We start from the raw sequence: 7,500 nt of genomic DNA, 5'->3' as shown, positions 1-7,500 counted from the left end.
CTTCGATGATTTTTTTTTCTGACTTTTATTTTACTACCCTCCCTAAATTCTCCTCCTCCTCCTCCTCCTCCATTATTATTTTTTTCCCTCTATCTCTTTTCCTATTATCCTCTTCCTTTCCGCCCCCACTTCCTTCTGCTCCTTGCTTTGTTCTTGTTTTTTAAGTCTATCGAAGAAGCCGTCATTTTTTTTTTTTACTCTCTCTCTCTCTCTCTCTCTCTCTCTCTCTCTCTCTCTCTCTCTCTCTCTCTCTCTCTCTCTCTCTCTCTCTCTCTCTCCCCCCAGCATCCACTCTGTGAAATGAGGCTATCTCCCCTTTCCTCTTCCTCTGTCAAAGTTGTATGATGGATTGTGTGTGTGTGTGTGTGTGTGTGTGTGTGTGTGTGTTGGAGAGAGAAAGAACAGCCGGTTTAATTTTTTACTTCTCTGGCAAAATCTTTCTCTTTCTGTCCTTTTCCCTCCCCCACATCTCTCTCTCTCTCTCTCTCTCTCTCTCTCTCTCTCTCACGTAAACCTACTTAGTAACAATAATAAATCCACCTAACAACCGTCCCTCTTCCGAGTCCTAAACTTCCAAAGGGTTTGTTTACATCCTGGTCAGCTGTTCGTCTTGGCCCTCTTCTTCACCGCTCCAACCCCTCCCATGCTCCCTCTCCCTCTCCTCTCCTTCTTCCTTTCTTCCTACCCAGAGAGATAGGAAAAGAGAGAGAGAGAGAGAGAGAGAGAGAGAGAGAGAGAGAGAGAGAGATAATAATTGTTGTCTTTTTCTTTTCTTTTCTTATATTCTTTTGTTGTTGTTTTTTTCACTCAGTCGCCCGTGATTCTGTTTTGACAATACTGACGGATTTCTGCGCTAACAAGAGAGAGAGAGAGAGAGAGAGAGAGAGAGAAGATCGATCATGTGGCCGTGCAAGACAGAAACGTTGTGGTCGAGAGAGACATTTCAGCTTAAAGAGGCGTGGTGGTTTCTCTCTCTCTCTCTCTCTCTCTCTCTCTCTCTCTCTCTCTCTCTCTCTCTCTCTCTCTCGCACACACACATTCTTCACACATATAATTCTTCTTTTGACTCTTCTTTCACTCTTCTTCTTTTACTGATCCTCCTCCTCCTCCTCCTCTTCCTCTTCCTCTTCCTCCTCCTCCTCCTCCTCCTCCTCCTCCTCCTCCTCCTCCTCCTTATGAGAGCAAGAGGACGTAAGGAAATGTTAAGTATGAACACCTTGGAATTAGAAGAGGAATTTCTTTATTAAGAGAGAGAGAGAGAGAGAGAGAGAAGGGTCGCAGTGGTTAATATCAACACCATTATTTCATGCAGTAATAGTAGTAGTAGTAGTAGTAGTAGTAGTAGTAGTAGTAGTAGTAGTAGTTTTGATGACAGTAAAACGCCTCCTCCCTTCAGACGCTACTTTGCGAGGATAATAAAGGCCAATAAAAAATCACATGCTTATAAAAAGGGAAAAAAAAGAACGTAAAAATCGGGTTAATTAAAGTAGGTACCAGGTGGAGGGCCGAGGGAGGGAGGGAGGGAGGAATGGAGAGAAGGAGGAATGAAGGAACAGAGGAGTGGAGCATGAAGGGGAGGAAAGAATGAATAATGAAAGGAAGGGAGGAAAGAATGAATTATGAAAGAGATAGAGGGAAGAGGAAAGTTACATGAGAAGGAGGAGGGAGTTAGGGGGGACAGAGAAAGGGAGTGAAGAAAGGAAAAAAGAATTAAAAAAAAATGGAGAATGAGAGGAAGTGGCATGAAAAAAAAGAGAGAGATAGCAAGGTGAAGAGGAAGACAAGAAAGATACATGATAGAAATGATAAGGAAATATGGAAGGGAAGGAAGGAGAAAGGGAAAAAGGGAAAGTATAAAAAAAGGGAGAATGAGAGGAAGTGACATGAAAACAAAAGAGAGAGATAGCAAGGTGAAGAGGAAGACTGGAGGAAGACAAGAAAGATACATGATAGAAATGATAAGGAAATATGGAAGGGAAGGAAGGAAAAAGGGAAAAAGGGAAAGTATAAAAAAAGGGAGAATGTGGGAGAAGCCAAAAAGGGAGCGTGTAATAGAAAGGGAGGTTGCAGGAGAAGGCAAGAAGGGAGCTTTTAATAGAAATGGAGGTTATAGGAGGCAAGGGAGAGTGTAATACAAAGGGAGGTTGTAGGAGAAGACAAGAAGGGAGCTTATAATAGAAAGGGAGGTTGCAGGAGAAGACAAGAAGGGAGATTGTAATAGAAAGGGAGGTTGTAGGAGAAGGCAAGAAGGGAGCTTATAATAGAAAGGAAGGTTGTAGAAGGCAAGGGAGAGTAATTGAAAGAAGGGAGGTTGGAGAAGGCAAGAAGGGAGCTTATAATAGAAAGGGAGGTTGCAGGAGAAGACAAGAAGGGAGATTGTAATAGAAAGGGAGGTTGTAGGAGAAGGCAAGAAGGGAGCTTATAATAGAAAGGAAGGTTGTAGGAGAAGGCAAGAAGGGAGCTTATAATAGAAAGGAAGGTTGTAGGAGAAGGCAAGGGAGAGTAATTGAAAGAAGGGAGGTTGGAGAAGGCAAGAAGGGAGCTTATAATAGAAAGGGAGGTTGCAGGAGAAGACAAGAAGGGAGCTTAAAATAGAAAGGGAGGTTGCAGGAGAAGGCAAGAAGGGAGCTTATAATAGAAAGGGAGGTTGTAGAAGAAGACAAGAAGGGAGCTTATAATAGAAAGGGAGGTTGTAGGTGAAGACAAGAAGGGAGCTTATAATAGAAAGGGAGGTTGCAGGAGAAGACAAGAAGGGAGCTTATAATAGAAAGGGAGGTTGCAGGAGAAGACAAGAAGGGAGCTTATAATAGAAAGGGAGGTTGCAGGAGAAGGCAAGAAGGGAGCTTATAATAGAAAGGGAGGTTGCAGAAGTCAAGAAGGGAGAGTGTAATAAAATAGGGTGAAAATAATATAAAGGGAGTGTGTAAGGATGCTGGTGGGAAGAAGGAAAGTAAGATATGGAGATTGTGGACTAGAGAGGGAGGAGGAGATGAAGGCGATGGGAGAGGTGAAAATGGTAGAGAGAAGTAAGACAGGGAAAAGAAAGGTAGAGAGAAGGGTAGAAAAGAAAGGTGAAGAAAGGTAGAAGAGAAAGATAGGTAGAAAAGAAAGGTAGACAGAAAAAGTAGAAAAGGTAGAAAGGTAGAAAAGAAAGGTAGGCAGAAAAGGTAGAAAAGAATGGTAGGTAGAAAAGATAGAAAAAGTAGAAAGGAGAGGTAGAGAGAGGTAAGATAGGGAAAAGAAAGGAGGAGGAGGAGGAGAAGGGGAAAAGTTATATATACAAAAGGACGGAGAGAGCTCAGTTTTTCTAAGCCTTGTGGTATATATAGAGATTGACACGTCTGGTGGATGGATTGCTTATCTGCTCCCGGTGTGCTCGAATAGAAAATGAAAAGTAAGATAATGTGTATACGAGAGAGTGGGGGAGGGGGACTGGTGGGTAAAATGCAAGAATCCTACAATAACATGATCATCTTTCATATTGTTAGTGCAGGTGCAGAGTCATTCTCTCTCTCTCTCTCTCTCTCTCTCTCTCTCTCTCTCTCTCTCAGTAATGAGGACCACACATGTGACATCGTTTTCTCTAGGCTTAATAATAGACCACCTAATTTGACCTAATAAAGGTTCATTCTCTCTCTCTCTCTCTCTCTCTCTCTCTCTCTCTCTCTCTCTCTCTCTCTCTCTCTCTCTCTCTCTCTCTCTCTCTCTCTCTCTCTCTCTCTCTCTCTCTCTCTCTCTCTCTCTCTCTCTCTCTCTCTCTCTCTCTCTCCTCTCTCTCTCTCCACTTCGGCAAAGCAGAAAAATAGGTATTAGAATCGTTAAGTGTGAATGCGTATAGCCTACCTGAGCAACCGGGAGGAAAGGGAATAAAAATAGTAATAGTAGTAGTAGTAGTGGTAGTAGTAGTAGTAGTAGTAGTAGTAGGACGAGGAGGAGGAAGAAGAGAAGGAGGAAGAGGAGGAGGAAAAGGAAGAGGAGGAGGAAACATGGAAACATGAACGAGCAGGCAGCAGAAAGCCTATTGGCTCATTGCGAGGCTGCCTGCTTTCAGTGATTTAATCAATCCGTCAGCCACAGGAGTGACCTGCGGAAAGGGTATAATCCTTCTGTACGTACTCGTGGATACATTTAGTTCACTCCCGACGCAGCGAAGTGACGATCAATGCGATTATTTGAGGAGTTGATTGTTTCCGCACTACCTACTTCTGCAGGAAGGCTGTTCCAGTGGCGGACGACTCTGTTCGAAAAATAAGTCCTGCCGACATCTGTACTGCGTCGCTTTGTTTGAAAGTTGCTTGAGTCGTTCTTTGTGAGGTTGCGTCGTCATTGATGGTACCATTTTCGTAGCGCGTCGCTGTATTCTTTCGAGTAATTCAATGTCTTTCTTGTTATTAGGGGACTAGAATTGCACGACGTATTCCAGGTGGGGCCTTACCAGCGAATTATACAGCTAACATAACTCCCGGCGTCTTATATTCTAAGATCCTCGATATGAACTCGAGCATGGAATTGGCTTTCTTGCAAGCGGACTTGCAAGCCACTGCTGATAGTGACTCCGAGGTCTGTTTCCTCCCTCACTACTTGTATTGCTTTCCCACCCACGTAGTATGTGTGTTTAATATTTCTTGAGCCGAAGTGCATTACTGTACATTTATTAGTGTTAAAGGACATTTACCACTTTTCTGACCATCTGGTCAAGGTCTCTCTGGATGATTTTGCTGTCTGCAGTCGTGAGGGCCTTCCCACCCACCATTGTGTCATCGCCAAAATTAGAAAGGGTGGACTAAATTCTAGTTCTAGGTCGCTGATAGGAGGAGGAGGAACAAAAGGGTGATGAAAAGAAAGGGGATGACGAGGCAGGAAAAACAAGGGCAATCCGCTTAAACAACAACAACAAAAAAGCATCACAATGACCAGGAAACAAAAACAACGAACGAATGTTTAGATACCAAATAAACAGCAATACACTTACAAAGATTAAAATACAGACAACGAATAAAGAACAAACGGAGAGCAAAAACAAGAAAACTCTTAACGTAATCACACACACACACACACACACACACACACACACACACACACACACACACACACACACACACACACACACACACACGTGCGTCCCGAAACTTTGCGTGAATAGTAAATCGATATCTTCTTCCGGCCTCAAAGGTTTAAATGGAAGGCTGTTTGAGTAGAGAGAGAAGGGGGGAGGGTGGCAGAAATGGTAGACTCAGGTAGCAAGGCCTTGGGGTGGAGGAATGCCTTACCTGTCTTCTCTCTCTCTCTCTCTCTCTCTCTCTCTCTCTCTCTCTCTCTCTCTCGCTCTCTCTCTCTCTCTCTCTCTCTCTCTCCTCCCTCCATGTTTTCTTTCCTCTCCTATCTCTTCCTCCACATCTTTATCTCTCTCATTACCTGTACTTTGCCTATCCTTTCTTCCCTCCCCTTCTTCCCCTCTTTTGTTTCCCTCCCTCCCTCCTCCCTCCTTCCTTACCTTAATTGCCGCTTCCTTCTCCTGTTACCTAAGTCCTTGTGACCTTCCCTTCTCTTACCTGTTTTAATGACATTTGTCTTCCTCTTCTTCTGTGCCCACATTTCCCTTTATCCTCTCTCTCTCTCTCTCTCTCTCTCTCTCTCTCTCTCTCTCTCTCTCTCTCTCTCTCTCTCTCTCTCTCTCTCTCTCTCTCGCTCTCTCTCTCTCTCTCTCTCTCTCTCTCTCTCTCTCTCTCTCTCTCTCTCTCTCTCTCTCTCTCTCTCTCTCTCTCTCTCTCTCTCTCTCTCTCTCTCTCTCTCTCTCTCTCTCTCTCTCTCTCTCTCTCTCTCTCTCTCTCTCTCTCTCTCTCTCTCTCTCTCTCTCTCTCTCTCTCTCTCTCTCTCTCTCTCTCTCTCTCTCTCTCTCTCTCTCTCTCTCTCTCTCTCTCTCTCTCTCTCTCTCTCTCTCTCTCTCTCTCTCTCTCTCTCTCTCTCTCTCTCTCTCTCTCTCTTTTACTTCTCTTCCCTTCCATTATTCCCTCCTTTCCTCTCTCATTTCTTCCATCATTCCATCCTTTCCACACCCTATCTTTACTCTCTTCTTTATTTCTTCTTTCTTCATACCCACTCTTCCTTTTCCTTTCCCGTTTTCCTTATTTTCCCTTCATCTCTTCCTCCCCCTTTCATTTTTTTCTTTTAGTCCTCATCTTTACTACGATCAGCTACGCTCATCTTCGTTCTTGCCAATTATATCCTTTCCTTCTCTTCTGACTTCCCTCCCCTTTCACACTTGCTTCCTTCCCTCATTATCTTCCCTCGTTTCGTCCCTCTTCTCTCACTTGCCTTCCCCATCTTCCTCCACTTCTCTCGTCTGCTCTCACCTTTCTTCCTCATCTTCTTCCCTAGCCAATTCTCCCGTCTCCTCTTTCTCCTAACCTTTTCCTGACCTTCGTTCTTTCCCCGCCCACCTCAAGACACCTGTATACATCTCACCCTTCCCCTCACCCCCTCCTCTGACACTCCCATCCGTCCCATGTGCCCCTCTCCTTCCTTCCCTCCGGCTTTCCCTCTCGCTTCTCTGTCATCAGCATCCCTCTCGCCCTCTCTCACAGCCTCACATTCCTCTCCCAACTGAGCCACCACCACCACCATCACCGCCACCGCCACTCCTACCTGTTAATTGGCCTTGCATGTAGCCTTGTAACGTTGCCAGGTAATACGCCTCGGGGTTGTGGCTACTGTAAACACCTCCTTGCCCATTTGTATCCATGCATGACAGTAGCTGAGTGTGCAGTAATAGGAGTTTTAATGGTGATAGTGGCGGTGGTGGTGATGGTAGTAGTAGTAGTGGTAGTGATTGTTGTAGTAGTATAGTAAAATAAGCTTCTTTTGTTGTTGTGTATCTTTAATAAATCAAAGTTGGTTATTGTTGTTATTGTTATCATCATTATCAACATATTATTATTATTATTATTATTATTATTATTATTATTATTATTATTATTATTATTATTATTATTATTATTATCATTACTGTAGCTTTCATCATTATTATCGTAACTTACTACTACTACTACTACCACTACTACTATTACTACTATACTATTACTACTACTACTACTACTACTACTACTTCCATTACTACTACTACTGCTACTACTACTACTACTACTACTACTACTACTACTACTACTACTACTACTAATAATAATAATAATAATAATAATAATAATAATAATAATAATAATAATAATAATAATAATGTAATGTTGCTGTTGCTGCTGTTATCGCTTTCTTGTTGCTGTTTTTGCACTCCATTGCAATTATCCATCTCCTCTAGGCATACAAAAAAGAGTAGGCCAGGCTTTCTAAATCACATACCCCAACCCCTGCACAGTGCACATTCACTAAACCCGAACCTCGCTTGACTCAACTTTCTTTCTTTCTTCGTGTTGTTCCCCCCCCCCTGCCCCCTCCCCTGCCCCTTCCCCCACGTTTTTTCCTTTACATACCACCTACCTGTCACCT

The 7,500-nt window shown here is 43.4% G+C and overlaps 1 protein-coding gene and 1 long non-coding RNA gene across 4 annotated transcripts in view; one reads left to right on the top strand and one right to left on the bottom strand.

Annotated features, from left to right (window-relative positions):
- Positions 1-7,500, bottom strand: part of LOC126984857 (globin-like) — a 60,163-nt gene that overhangs the window by 44,157 nt on the left and 8,506 nt on the right. The window lies entirely within an intron of this gene.
- Positions 1,288-3,362, top strand: LOC126984859 (uncharacterized). Of its 2 annotated transcripts, none has more exons than XR_007738056.1 (3): positions 1,288-2,272; positions 2,480-2,689; positions 2,733-3,362. It is a non-coding gene; the product is annotated as an uncharacterized LOC126984859 (long non-coding RNA). The 2 variants fall into 2 exon arrangements; XR_007738061.1 differs by having other exon boundaries at positions 2,480-2,696; positions 2,740-3,362.

The sequence above is a fragment of the Eriocheir sinensis genome, chromosome 5 (genome assembly GCF_024679095.1).
Source record: "Eriocheir sinensis breed Jianghai 21 chromosome 5, ASM2467909v1, whole genome shotgun sequence".
Taxonomy (NCBI): domain Eukaryota; kingdom Metazoa; phylum Arthropoda; class Malacostraca; order Decapoda; family Varunidae; genus Eriocheir; species Eriocheir sinensis.
This window is presented reverse-complemented; position numbering and strand designations above follow the sequence as displayed.